This window comes from Geotrypetes seraphini, chromosome 3 (genome assembly GCF_902459505.1).
Source record: "Geotrypetes seraphini chromosome 3, aGeoSer1.1, whole genome shotgun sequence".
In the NCBI taxonomy this organism is placed as follows: Eukaryota; Metazoa; Chordata; class Amphibia; order Gymnophiona; family Dermophiidae; genus Geotrypetes; species Geotrypetes seraphini.
In genome coordinates this window covers 71,796,825-71,812,561 of record NC_047086.1, presented here as the reverse complement: position 1 = coordinate 71,812,561, position 15,737 = coordinate 71,796,825, and positions in this window count along the sequence as shown.

Here is a 15,737-nt window from a genome sequence, read left to right as displayed (position 1 = left end):
TATGATATGTTTATATGCAGACAATGCCTTTGTTTATCTAAGTGATGAGATCTCTCCCTTGACTGTAAGAAATTATTAGAGTTTGGTTGAGTAGCAGGGTATTCTATTAATTTTAATATGTTTCTGAATATGCCTTGTAGCTCCTACATAATGTCCAGTTTCAAAGCTTAGCGACTTTTAAATTTATCTGGCAGCATTTAGGGGTAATGAGCTCTCTAATTTGTTTTCTCTACTCTTTAAATCATGATACTTTATTAAAGGTAACTAAAGGAGAATTAAAAGATTTGAAGGTTCTTTATGTTTCCTGGCTAGAAAGAATGAATGCAATTAAGATGTTAATCTTACCTAAGATCTTGTGTCTGTTCATCCATCTACCTATTAGCCTAGCAAAATGCTTCCTTTCAGCATTAAAGATGATGATTACGAACTTTATCTTACACAATAAGGAATCTCACATTCAAGTGAATGTCCTTTTCTCATCAAGGGTCTAGGTCAGTGTTTGCCACACCTATCCTGGTTGAATTTTAGACAGTCAGGTTTTTCAGGATATCTACAATGAATATTCATGAGTTAGATTTGCATGCAAAGGAGGCAATGCATGCAAATCTAACGTATGAATTTTCATTGCAGATATTATGAAAATCTGACTGGCTGGGATTCCCCTAGGACAGGGACCTCAAAGTCCCTCCTTGAGGCCTGCAATCCAGTTGGGTTTTCAGGATTTCCCCAATGAATAAGCGTTGAAAGCAGTGCATGCACATAGATCTCATGCATATTCATTGAGGAAATCCTGAAAACCCGACTGGATTGCAGCCCTCAAGGAGGGACTTTGAGACCCCTGCCCTAGGACAAGTTTGGGAATCATTGGACTAAGTGTTTATGAACCCTCAATTTGTTATGGTTTAATTGGGTATAATACTTTAATCCCCTCCTTTACAAAGCCGCACCAGCATTTTTAGCCCCAGCCGCGGCAGTAACAGCTCGGACGCTTATAAGAATTCTATGAGCATCAGAGTTGTTACATTGGTAGATGGCGCTAAAAAACGCTAGCGCGGCTTTGTAACATAGGGGGTAAATCACCACATCTATATCTTCCTTGTTCAGCCATTATGATAAAGCAACTCCAGACCATACAAAACACCGCCCTCAGACTGATCTACTCACTTAGAAAATATGATCACATAACAACCGCCTTCTTAGACTCCCACTGGCTACCCATACAAGCACGAATTCAATTCAAATTCCTCTGCCTATTATACAAAGCAATACAAGGCTCTTCCCCATCCTACCTAAACAACCGCTTAAACCAGATCTCCACCACAAGACAAAGAAGAACCCCAAATCCTTTTGCCTTCCCTCCACTCAAAGGCACACAACGCAAGAAAATGTTTGACAACCTTCTGGCAACACAAGCAGCAAAACTCAACCATTCCATCTCCAACCTGCTGACAACATCGGACGACTTCAAAACATTCCGTAAAGAAATCAAAACCCTGCTTTTTAAAAAATTCATCCAAAAACCTTAAACCACTTCACCTACCTCCAGCTAATTTCACCTACCTCCAGAAAATTCACCTACCTCGACTGAACTCATCTACCACCAGACAATCCTCCCCCAAGTATCACACCTAATCACCCTTCAAGTAAACAGACCATAAAAAGATTGTAATCTTGCCTACTCTAACTGTGTTCCATTTGCTAATATCACACTGCTAGGCACTGTCAGTTTTCTATCCAACCCATAAGATCCCCAAGAAAAAAAAAAGAAGAAAAAAAAAAAAAAAAATTTGTATCCTCACTGGAAAATGTCCAGTAAAATCCTCTGTAATGTGATCATCTCTGGAAATGTCCAGTCAAATCTTTTGTAATCCGCCTTGAACTGCAAGGTATAGGCGGAATAGAAATCCGTAATGTAATGTAATGTAATGTAATAAACCCATTGACGCTCTCATACTGGATATGTTTGGAAAAGCAGCTCTGTACATTACTTATTTATAACTTTGCTGACTCCAGAAAACATGTACTACAGGTTGTGAGTTGTCCCTTTAATTCATTGTTTGTTAGCACTTTCCAGTGTTAGTTTTTTTTTTTAATGAGAGCTGTTCTGCAATTGTGTTTGTATGTGGTGTTTAACTTGTTATGATCGTAATCTTTGTAAACCGTATAGTTAATATACGGTGTATAAATTTTTAACTGAATAAATAAATAAATGTGTTGTAAGAGAGTGCAAATTGATAAAATTTGTCCTGGATTTTTTACCATTTACTCCAATGCTTGCTTAGAATGCAGATTTTGCAAACTTCCCTTTTTTCAAATGTGTTTATGTAAGGAACTTAGGGGTTCTTTTACTAAGGCACACATGCCAATCAGGCCCTAGGCCCCTTCCTGGTGCATCTACAATGCACCGGGAAGAGGCAGGTCTGCCATTCGGAGGAAGGTGGGCCTACCGGATGGACAGAGAGAGGACCCATCCATCCGGCCAACTTTTGAGTTTGAGTGGGGGTCGGGGGGTTGGGGGGATTCGGGAGTCCGGGGTGTGTGAAGGGGGGTCCGGGGAGTAAGCTGACAGGGGGTTGGGGTTCTTGCCTTCTGGCAGGTGGGCTTAGGCTCCCTCCTACCGGTCATTCAAGAGGGGTGTTCTTCCTGCAGGAGGGCTTGGACTTCATCCTGTCGATCATCATGGGATTCGGGGGGAGGGGGTGTTCTTTAGGCAGGAGGCTTGGGCTCCCTCCTGCCGGTAATCATGTGGGTGTTGGGGGGGGGTTCTTCGGCAGAGAGGTTAGTCGGTCTCACGGCATGAGAGATTAGGCATCTCTCCTGCTACAATCGGTACCAGTGCGGGGGGGGGGGGGGGGGGGGGAGAGAGAGGGAACAGGTTGCCTGCGCTGCTGAGCTGTTTGCAGCAGCCATGATCAGCTCAGTGGCCCAATTTGTAACTTATACCTGTTTTGACTTGGTCTAAGTCAAAATGTATAAGTTCTGTCTGGCAACCTGTCAAACCTTTTTAGTTATGTATGTAAGATGACTAAGTATAGGTCTGCCCACCTCCCGCCCTGGCCCATCTCCCGTTCTATCCACTCCTCCAAAAATGCCCCTTTTCATTCTAGGCATACAGAGGTAGGGTAAAGGCCTAAGCTAGTTTTAGATATGTCTACAAACAGCTTTGATTATCAGTACTTGGACGATCTGTCTTGTTGATCGTCCAAGTACCGACTTGGGACACTTTTTTTAAACTTTTTTAAAATTATTATTATTATGAGCTCTTTTGTCTTTATCTTCTACAGGTCCCACTTAGAAACTTAACAACACTCAAGAAACCTTTCAGGTGAGTACCCTTTTACAATATCTTCCCCAGTTCTTAAATTACTTATTTCCATATACTGTAGCATTTTGTGTAAACTGACCTATCTTTTCTTCCCATTTCCTTCTTTACTTTTGTGTTTTCTCACTCTTTTTCTACTTTATCTTTCCTTGAAGCTCTACCTAATATTAATGTCTGCCTCCTTTTCTTTACAGTCTATAAAAGGCTCTTAATGGTAAGTTCCTTAAATAAATAACCAAAATTAATGTTGATTGTGTGCACATAGGAAAAACTTTTTAATAAAAAAAAAACCTCTTTCTTTACTCTTTAGGACCTCAGATGCTTGCTTGTGTAGGGCACCAAGAATCTGCTGGCTGCTGCGCTGGACCTATGCCGAAGAAGCAGGAATCTCAGGATCCGATTTACCTACTACTCTGACTTAAATAAAAGAACAACAACAAAACACACTCCAAAACTTACTGCCACAACCTGAACTCAACACAACAATAAGGCAGAAATAGTCAAAAAGGGTTCACAAAGGGGGCGCTTAGGAACCAAAACTGTGCACACCACGCAAACCGCGTGAGAGCTAACAAGATAATATCAAGTGTTAAGGGTGCTTTCAGTGTGAGCAAGCAGTAACAGGAGACAAGCTCCAATACTTCATAACTCAGGTAGAGGTAATGTACCCCCCACCCGCATACCATCACTGAGCACCCTGGGCGTGCAATGAATCAAATGAAAACGTTCACAAATCAAAAGCAAGTAAATTAACTAAGTGAATAACAGGTGAGACCTGAGCGACCCCTGAATGAACCCTACCAGCCAAAACCTCTGCTTCACTTTTCAGTTAAGTTACTATTTCTTTGATTTTTTGATTTTGCGCTGGGGTTTTGGCTGGTAGGGTTCATTCAGGGGTCGCTCAGGTCTCACCTGTTATTCACTTAGTTAATTTACTTGCTTTTGATTTGTGAACGTTTTTATTTGATTCATTGCACGCCCAGGGTGCTCAGTGATGGTGTGCGGGTGGGGGTACATTACCTCTACCTGAGTTATGAAGTATTGGAGCTTGTCTCCTGTTACTGCTTGCTCACACTGAGAGCACCCTTAACACTTGATATTATCTTGTTAGCTCTCACGCGGTTTGCGTGGTGTGCACAGTTTTGGTTCCTGAGCACCCCCTTTGTGAACCCTTTTTGACTATTTCTGCCTTATTGTTGTGTTAAATAAAAGAAGGCAAGACCCTCACTGCCTCTGTGTGTGCTTCTTCATCAGTGTCTTCTTTGGCGGGGAGGCCATGCATTCTACCTATTAAAATAAAATTAAATAGTTTCCTAAACTAGACCTCCCTTCAGTATATTCAAAAGAGCTACTCCTTTCATTCAAACACTTTCAACTTACATAGCAGTCAACACACTCTCTAGCTTCCCAAAATATTCAAATATATGTTAAATCATACAAATCATACCTGGACAGAATCTTTAAGTTCCAAGCGAACAGACAGCAAGCTTGGCTGAAAAACTACATAAACGAACCCAATCTGACATACAGTGCATTCCGAAAATCGATCAAAACCGCCCTTTTCGCCAAATTCATTGACTAAAACTGTCTCCTCCCTCACTAGGACTTCCCCCCTGTAAACGCCTTTTCTTTCTCTCAAGAAGCTCCTTTCATGTATTCAGGTATTCTCTACCCATAGAACTCCACTTAATATGTTAGTACCAAAGCATTCAGGTACTCTCTATCCATAGAACTCCAATTAATACGTAAGTTTCCCTTCTAGATTATTGTTTAATATTTAGACTCATTGTATGGTATTGTACTTAGACTTATTGTATTGTATTGTATTTAGACTCATTGTAATGTATTGTAATGCATTGAGACTCATTGTACGGTATTGTAAGTAGACTTATTGTATTGTATTAAGACCTTTTGTTATTCGCTGAATGTCCAGCCTTCTTACAATGTAAACCGCCTAGAAGTCGCCTGACTATGGCGGTATAGAAAAATAAAGTTATTATTATTATTATTATTATTAAAAAGAAGGAAATTCTATTCCCTAATCCAGTAATGCAGCACTGGAACACTGGCATTCAAATCTATAGAGCCCCTGTAACTCAGCTCAGCAGTGCTCCTCAAGGTTCCGTGACAGCTTACATGCAAAACTTTCTCTTCCTCAGAGACAGAAATGGTTTCAGAAATAAACTTTTACAACAATATTTTAATTAATTAATGCCTTATCTAATGTTTCCTCATGTAACTCTACTTCTTCCTGAAATCCCAATGATCCTCAGAATAGCCTTTATATCTTTTCTTTTCAGAATACAGCCAATTTATTAATCAAACATTTCTTCTTATTAATTTTCTTTTCCACAGGAAAATAAACCCCTTTTCCAAACCACTTTTCACTCAAGAAATTCACAATGGCCAGACTTTTGATATTAAATAATTTAAATTAATTCCCTCGGAGCAGCCTCAGAGTTCATTTGGCCATTTAGACCAAATGATGCCAATGACAAATATTAGCTATTTCAGCCAAAGTCTTTCAAAACAGCAATACAGACAATCTCAATTTACCTAAAAAAAAACCTCTACTGACATTTGACTAAGACTAACCCCCTCTTCTACAAAGCTGCGCTAGCGGCTGTCGTGCGGGAACAATTCCAAAGCTCTTTAAATCACTATGGGCTTCGGGGATGTTACCGCGTGGCCGCCGCTTTGTAGAAGAGGGGGTAAAATTCACATTTACTTCCCAATAATCCTCAAATATTTACTCATTTTCTCTAGACAACCCTCAGCAGCCACCCAGCTCTAAGGAAAATCTTAACCGACTCAAGTGCCAGAGAAGCATTTCTGGAACCATTCTATGGAACACAATCAAACCAGAGCACACCACATACATATACACACATACGCACTCATATATGTCTTTGGTAGCTTACTCCATATTCCAGCTAACTGTCCCAAACACTCATTTGCTACTGGACATTTTAATTTTCCAAATAACTTCCTGCAAAAGTATAAGCGCTGCTCTTTTAGAGCCATGTCTCTTTCTTGCTCTAACCTCTTGTGACTTAAACAACAGGCATGAACACAATTCCATTGGGCTGCCCTCCCCCCCCCCCCCCTTTTTGCTGGTTGCTAAGACCAGGCAGCCAATGAGGAGGTGCAATTTTTTGTGCCTGAAGGCCCGTGCCTCTCTCTGCCTACTCATTCCATTTATGCACGTGCACTAATTCTTTAGGCCTCTATAGCCTTTCTGGACTGACTCCTTATTGCTACGACCACACATTGGAGCAAATACCTCAGAACACCATCCAGGACACCTCCGTAATGTGGTGCGCTGTCACACTCCATGGCATGCTCCTGCAACTATTCCACGCCCCCCCAACTGTCCAAGGCCCTTTCCAGCCTACCTTCATCTTCAGGACCTGGCCATTACTCAGGTCCCCAACATCCTTCCAGTGCCAATCTGGGCCCCATTTGCTCTTCCCAATCCTCTTCAGAGGACTACAGCTTAGTCTGGCGTGCCAGCATGGCCTTGTTATTGGTGCATGTTACCAACACTTCATTCGAGCTGGACTCACTTTTTCGCATGTGTGGCCATGCGTGCATGCACAAACGGGTTCCCTCTTACCTGCTGGTAGCCGGCGATTAACTAAATCAATGCCGCCGCTACCGGGAGATGTCCCATGCTCATCAGGCTCCAGGACCACCACCTCCAGTGGCTGGAGTCTCACTGCTCCTGCCCGTATCCTGCCTGCAAGCCACAACAGGACCCCAAAGGTTCTGGGCCATGCCGAGGCCCCTATAATATATATATTTTTTTTTAAACCAATGGGTCTCACCATTAGACCCTAAGATTGTCAACAGGCCCTACCCTCCAGGTGGATAATTCTAATTTATTTCTCCTGCTTTCAATATGTATACAATATTTGCAATTAGTTTATAGTTTGTAGGTTCCTCATTTTTCCCTGATGGATTCTTAAGAAGTGGAGTTAATAGTATATCTCCTGAAAAAAAATAAGAAATAAAAATGTTTCAAGAGTAAAATCAATCCAGGAATATAACCATTCTAGAAAATCTGGTGGAGAAGGTATTAATTGAAAAGTGGGACAAAGATCCAAAGCACAATCCCCTCCTTTATAGAGCTACTAGCTGATGACCCGGCGTTACACGGGTATTTAATTATAGCAATAACACAGTAAATGGATTCAAATAAAGATACTTTATAGTGGTGAATGAAATTATATTTTTACAGCTTTATAAAAAGTTCAATAATCAAATTATAATGCGAAATATTTGACAAAATGAATACAATACAACAAACACAAAACTTGATTATAAACAACATTTGTAGTTTCACCTCCAGGAGCAAGAACATATAAATTCTTGGGTGAAGAGACCCCCAGAACATATCACCCCAGGTCGTGAGGGATCTGCATACCAACTTTCGATCAAATCGGTCAAGCCGTTTATTATTTACTGTGAGAATGGCAGCTGTGTACAATTTTTCCATTGACATGAATGGGTGAAAACTGATTTTCTGTTTGTAGCTCCGCCCACGTGTGCAGGTGGGCCGCGAGACCCCCAGAACATATCACCCCAGGTAGTGAGGGATCTGCATACCAAGTTTCGTTCAAATCGGTCAAGCCGTTTTTGAAGTACTGTGAGAATGGCAGCTTTTTACTTTTTTTCCATTGACATGAATGGGTGAAATCTGATGTTCTGTTTGTAGCTCCGCCCACGTGTGCAGGTGGGCCGAGAGACTCCCAGAACATATCACCCCAGGTAGTTGGAATTACTGTGAGAATGGCAGCATTTTACATTTTTTCCATTGACATGAATGGGTGAAATCTGATTTTATGTTTGTAGCTCCGCCCATGTGTGCAGGTGGGCCGCGAGACCCCCAGAACATATCACCCCAGGTAGTGAGGGATCTGCATACCAAGTTTCGTTCAAATCGGTCAAGCCGTTTTTGAAGTACTGTGAGAATGGCAGCTTTTTACTTTTTTTCCATTGACATGAATGGGTGAAATCTGATTTTATGTTTGTAGCTCCGCCCATGTGTGCAGATGGGCCGCGAGACCCCCAGAACATATCACCCCAGGTAGTGAGGGATCTGCATACCAAGTTTCGATCAAATCGGTCAAGCCATTTTTGAAGTACTGTGAGAATGGCAGCTTTTTACTTTTTTTCCATTGACATGAATGGGTGAAATCTGATGTTCTGTTTGTAGTTCCGCCCACGTGTGCAGGTGGGCCGAGAGACTCCCAGAACATATCACCCCAGGTAGTTGGAATTACTGTGAGAATGGCAGCATTTTACATTTTTTCCATTGACATGAATGGGTGAAATCTGATGTTCTGTTTGTAGCTCCGCCCACATGTGCAGGTGGGCCGAGAGACTCCCAGAACATATCACCCCAGGTAGTGAGGGATCTGCATACCAAGTTTCGTTCAAATCGGTCAAGCCGTTTTTAAAGTACTGTGAGAATGGCAGCTTTTTACTTTTTTTCCATTGACATGAATGGGTGAAATCTGATTTTATGTTTGTAGCTCTGCCCATGTGTGCAGATGGGCCGCGAGACCCCCAGAACATATCACCCCAGGTAGTGAGGGATCTGCATACCAAGTTTCGTTCAAATCGGTCAAGCCGTTTTTGCGTGATCGCGGCACATACATACATATACACATACATACCTCCGATTTTATATATATAGATTCTAGTGTTTTTAGTGCCGGCCGCGGCGGTAACAGCTCCGATGCTCATAGAATTCCTATGAGCACTGGAGCTGTTACTGCCGCAGCAGGCACTAAAAACCATGTTATGGTTTTGTAAAAGGGGGGGGGGGGAATAATTTTTTTATATGTCAATTAATTAGATCCCAGTTGTTTTAGAAATGTGATTATTAATATTATGGTCAAAAAGTAAAAAAAAAGAACTGGAAATGCACAAAAGCAAGTGGGCCAATATTGATCAGCTTCAGAACCATATCAACTTCTTTGCCATTGTTTTTTCAACCTGTTTGGCCTTAAGATCATCACATACTATCACATCCAAGTCCCACATTTCTTTCAAGTACAAAAGTTTTTCACCCCCTAAACTGTACTGTTCCATCAGCCCAAATGCATAACCCAAATACAGCCCAAATGCATGACCTTGCATATCTTAGCATTAAATTTTAGTTGCCAAATTAAAGACCTGCTGAAAGAAGGTCCTGCAGACATCTTTAGTGTAAACAATTAATTTAAACAAGACAGTAAGCAGCCCATTCAAATGAGGCAGCAGAGGTGGTAAATTAATCATATACCCAAGTATAATCATCTAATTAACTACAGTACTGCAACATAGATCAAGTGGAAAACCACACAACTCTAATTAGATATGCATACTTCAAACAAATCTATGCATCCACCTTTCAGAAGCAAGAAGACAATATTGCCAGGGATGAGCATAAGTCAACAATTATTGCTTCATCTGTTTTTAACTCTTCAAAGTTCCTTTGTTCATAGATTTGTCTTAATAAAAATGTTATAATGCACATTAAAATTTGCTAGTGCACAATAGTCAACATGCATTAAATCAGTAATGAATACTCATTAAGGGTTGTTGTTGTTTTTTTTTTTTTTACCAAAACACATTAAGCTCTAACATATGCTTAACATGGGAAAAATGGATGGAAAAGTCCCACATTGAAATGTGCTAAGCCCATTTCTTATCAAATTAGCTTACACTCGTCTGACCACTCACCAGGTAGCTGAGGTGAGGTCAACTTGCAATTGGTCAATTAAATGTGTCGAAAATGCATGATATTGGCATGATGTTGATGCATGTGGACAACTGGACCAAGGCTTGTCTATTCCTGAACCAGTCGCTTTCTTCTTTTGTACAATCTTTACTACCTTTCTATGACTGCAGCCAACTTTACTGGAGATCTGGCTGATTGAAAATCCTTCTTCGCTCCTCCAATATCAGGTTTCAAGTCTGTTCATGGCTGATGCACAAAATGTATGAAACCCCCAAAGGCCATGCTTTTTATAGCTGCCCTGCTACCTAAATGTCTAGACTGTGATTGGCTGATAAAAGCAGCCTCCTGATTGATCAGAAATAATGGGTACTGATTGAACAGTCTTGAAGCATGATCTGTAAAAGTTATAGCAGTTATGCTCCAGTATCAACATGTTTGTATAATTAGAAACAAGTATAATGTGGTATACAGACAAATCTATTGGGTCAATAAAGAACTAAAAATAAAAGATCAGAAAGTTGAAAGAATGCAAAATTGGCAAGAGTTCCAGACTTTTGCAGACCACTGTTGAGTGTGTTTTATGCGTCCCAGCTGAATATTGACTGGCACTTACATGAAATGCCCAATCATACCTGGATATTCAGAGTCAGTATCTGGACACGTCCTGACATTGAATATCTAGGCTTAATTTAGTCAGCAACAGTCAGCAATTTAAAAAACGTTGATTGATGTACATTGATTGTACTCATATTGACTGAAAAGTAGACTGTAACAAAGTTGTAAAATCACATATTGTCTCTTATGCTGAGGAAAGAACCCCTGGGAATATTATCATGACTCATAGGATATATAGCATTTGAATACACTATTGATCAGAGAAACATATTGGAGAGGCCCCCACTTCTTAGAGATTACATTCTATTAATAGAAACATGATAGCAGATAAAGGCTAAATGACCCATCCAGTCTGCACATCCACAGCATCCACTATCTCCTCCTCTCCCTAAGAGATCCCATGTGTCTATCCCACACTTTCTTGAATTCAGACACAGTCTTTGTTTTCACCATCTCTACTGAGAGCTTATTCATAGAAATATAGTTGATATAACTGACAGGAAATAAACATAAGAACATAAGAATAGCCTTACTGGGTCAGACCAATGGTTCATCAAGTCCAGTAGCCCGTTCTCATGGTGGCCAATCCAAGTCAAAAGTATCTGGCCAAAACTCAAGGAGTAACAATATTCCATGCTACCAATCCAGGGCAAGCAGTGGCTTCCCCCATTTCTTTCTCAATAACAGACTATGGACTTTTCCTCCAGGAAATTGTCAAAACCTTTCTTAAAATCAGCTACGCTATCCGCTCTTACCACAACTTCTGGCAATGCATTTCAGAGCTTAACTATTGTCTGAGTGAAAAAAAATTTCCTCCTATTGGTTTTAATAGCATTTACTTGTAACATCATTGAGTGTCCTCTAGTCTTTGTAATTTTTGACAGAGTGAAAAATCGATCTACTTGTACCCGTTCTACTCCATTCAGGATTTTGTAGACTTCAATCAATCTAGATTTAAGTCGTCCTGCAGAGATAATCAAATGTTTCACAAGACTTCCTGGACAAAACTTATATGTTGTGACTTAGAAGATGTAAAAGCAGGTATACGTGGCAAAAAGGTATCCAAATTGATCAGATAACCACTGCAGATACAACGTAAAAAACCCATACACACTCCTGCAGTGATAGACTCCCTCACACTGTCACAAATATCAAATAAAAAAGTACATAAATGTCTCCAGATTATCAGCACCTATTACAGGAAAGCCTAGTAGAGCTGCATACAGGTGTCTTAAGTAGCCAGGGGGGTGGGCTAGTGAACCACAGAGAGGAAAAACCAGGCCCATAAGCCACTCTAACCACTACATTCATGGTGAAAAATGTGAGCCCACCCAAAAAAAATACCAAACCCTACTCTGCTGCCATATAGGTGCCACTTGCAGCCATAAGGGTTATTGGGGTTGTAGACAGATGATTATAGTGAGTTTTGAGAGGTTCATCATGACCTATAAGGGAGTTCTGGTGAGATGTTTATGTGGCACCCTTTTTGTGAAATTCACAGCAGTGCCCTGTAAGGTACACCATTGCTCTGTCAAAAATGTGGTATAAAGATTACTAGCAGTCTGGGAAACTGGATGTCCAGATAGGCGATTAAAAAAAAATATATATAGATGTATTTTTCGAAAATGGACATTTTCCCCCTGCCGACTTTGGGCATCTAGCACCATAATTTTGAATCAAACTTAGACGTATATTTTGATTATGCCCCTCTAAGAATATAGATCTTGATGGAGACTACTTTGTATAACTTGCTTTTTTTAACAAACTTTTCAAACCACCCTCGCAACTGCAACTATACTGGGTTTGTCAAGGTTTGTAGTCATTTCTGCTTTGTCAAGTATAGTGGTTTTGTTGGACCATACTGGATCATTTTTTGTTTAATTGCTACAGGGATTCCTTTGCTGTTATTGTTCAGTGTGGTCATCCAATTTCTAATGAGATTCTTAGGTCATTATCGTAGTTTCTGAGGATTTGTTTCTAGGTATGAAGTTGTATTGTCTTTGGAGCATTCCATGTTGATGAATGAGAAGTTTCTTCTAAAAAGACTTTGGATGAGAGGAATCTTTTGGTAGATGATGTTGGCTTTATACAACGAAAGTTAAGCTATGGATTCACAGGTTTAAAACAGATCAGCTGGGGAGAAGGAATTGGGTGGTTTAATGGAATATTTCCAAGCTGGTTGTTTGTTCTGTTCATGTACATTTTGTGGATGCAGAGTGGGAAGTGGAATTTATTGGTTGGTGTATGCTGTATCTCCTTTGACATATTTTTAATTACATTTATTCTCAGGAGCTAAACTAAACTAAAACTTAACTTTATATACCAGGAGCTGTTTGAGGACAGCTGGATTGGGGCACATTGTTGTAAAATTGGAACAGCCTCATTTGAATTGTCTCAGTGTGTGTCTCCTGTAGTTATTTATAGAGTACATAGATGGCACTCTAAGATGTGCATTAGCTAATTTGGCATTATGCCTTCTCTTTCTCTTTTAGTTTGCATTCCAGTTCAGCAGATGGAAGAGATTGTTGTGTATGGTCATTCATATGTTTTCGGCTCAGAAGCATGTGGAGAAATCATACTTGGGAACTCAATAGGGCCTTGCCTCAGCTGGATTCTGGGATTACAGTACTCCCCCAGTCATTCACGGTCAGCAATTTGCGGTCCCAGTTATTCGCGGTATTTTCTGACCGCGAATGATCAGGACCGCGAGAGGCTGCAACACACAGCTCCTGATTGGTGAGGCCCGACTTTAGTGCAGGAAGAGGCGGTCGGAGCATACCGCAAGTGATTTCCTTCACTCGCAGGCGCTCCGGCTGCTCTCTCCTGCCTCTCCGGCTGCCCTCCCTGTTTCCTCCCACTGGATTTCTTGCCTCGTGCACACATAGCTGGTCCGAGATTCCTCGCTGGAGTGCCCGAATCCTCCTGTGAGGTGCCCGAATCGCATGCTTTTCTGTTCAGCGTTCTTCAGACTCTCTGACAGGCCGGGCAGTGGCTGTCACTGCTATTTTGCTGCCTATCCCTGCGTCTCCCCCATGAAAAACTGTATTCATGGTTTTTCAAGATTCACGGGTGTTCCTGGAATGGAAGCCCCGCAAATACCGGGGGAGTACTGTATTGGCTGGGCTTTTGCTGGGCTTTTGTGGGACGAGTTATTTTTGTTATCTTCTCTCTTGTAGGCCAGACACTAGACAACTGTTCGACATCCATTGCTAATTCATTAGGGGGGAGGGGGAAGAGTAGTATTTTTATTTTTCATTATATTCAGTTTTGGAGGACATAAAAAGACTTTAAATTTCAAAGAATGCAATGCAAGATCTATATCTAAAAGTATTTAAGAAGAGACTGAGGAATAGCCTAGTGGGTAGTATAGTGCCTAGTGGGTAGTATAGTGAACTATAAAACAAGGAATTCAGGTTCAAGTCTCAATTTTAACTCTTGGGGAGAGTGTGGTACAGTGGTTAGAGCTAAAGCCTCAACACCCTGAGATTGTGGGTTCAAACCCACACTGCTCCTTGTGACCTAGGCAAGTCACTTAATCCCCCCATTGCCCCAGGTACATTAGATAGATTTTGAACCCACCAGGACAGACAGGGAAAAATGCTTGAGTACCTACATAAATTCATATAAGCCATTCTGAGCTCCCTGGGGAAAACAGTATAGTACACTAAATAAATAAGACCTGAACATGTATATGCTAGAGCAGGGCTAGGCAATTCCGATCCTCGAGAGCCACAGGCAGGTCAGGTTTTCAGGATATCCATAATGAATATATATGAGATTAATTTGCCTCCTTGAGATTCAAATCTATTTCAAGCATATTTATTGTGGATAGCTTGAAATTCTGACCTGCCTGTGACTCTTAAGGACCAGAATTGCCTACACCTGTGCTAGAGGAGAGGAGAAATAGAGAAGATATGATCTAGATAGTTAAGTACTTGAAATATATTAGTGTACAAATAAATATGTTCCAGAGATTAAGAGGCAGTAGAACTAGAAGACATGAGTTGAGGTTGCAGGAGGCAGACTTTAAAATTATGTCTGGAAATACTTTTTCATAGAGAGGATAGTTAATGCCGGGAATGCTCTTCTGGTAAAGGTGGTGAGGCCAAAATGGTAAGGGAATTCAAATATGCTTGGGATAAATACATCGATGCCGCCTTATGGTGAGCAAGAGTAGTTGGGAACCGAGTACCTATGCTTATACAACAGCAGGAAAATTTGAGTACCTTTAAGAGGTTCAAGTTTTCAAGTTTTTATTAAAATTTGATGCTATCGCTTATATACATTCTAAGCGATTTACAAATAAAAAACGGGGAAACAAATCCAAAAATAAAAAAAATGTCTAAGACAGTACAAATTAAAAGGCGTTACAAAAAAGGGCAAATAACAAAACCTGACATGATACAGCAGGAGTAGGAGTAGAAATACAATATGGGGCTCATAATCGAAACGGATATACGTCTAAAAACCGTCCTAAATCAGCACTTAGACGATCAGTCAGACAAGTTGTCCAAGTGCCAATAATCAAACCTGGTTTTAGGCGGATCTAAAAATGACTTAGGCCTTCACAGTGCTGCAGTACACCCAGAGCTAAAAGAGGCGTTTTAGGAGGAGTGGTGAGAGCGGGATTTGGGCAGGACATGGGCCATCCTAGACTTAGTCGTACTGCATGTATAACTGAAAGTTTTGCAACACTGCCTAGACGGAACTTGAACGTTGTGACTTAGGCCATCTAAAACCAGGTCTAAGTCACAAGAAGGTATCCAAAGTGTGTGTTTAAGTTGTGAACTGCTTTGTAAAAAGCAGGTTATGAATGAAATAAACAAACAAGGTCAGTGCTGGACAGACTTTGATCTGTGCCCTGCAAAAAGCAAAAAACAAACAGATTTGGCAACTCCAGTAGCTGGGAACTAAGATCAGTACCAGACAGACTTTTATAGTCTGTGTCCTGCAAATGGCAAAGGACAGATGAAGATCAAGTCTGCCTATTTTATATCACTTTATCATATACTATGAGCGAGGGTACTAAGCATCTGAAGGAAATATCTTAATGTTGAAATTAGCAAGTTA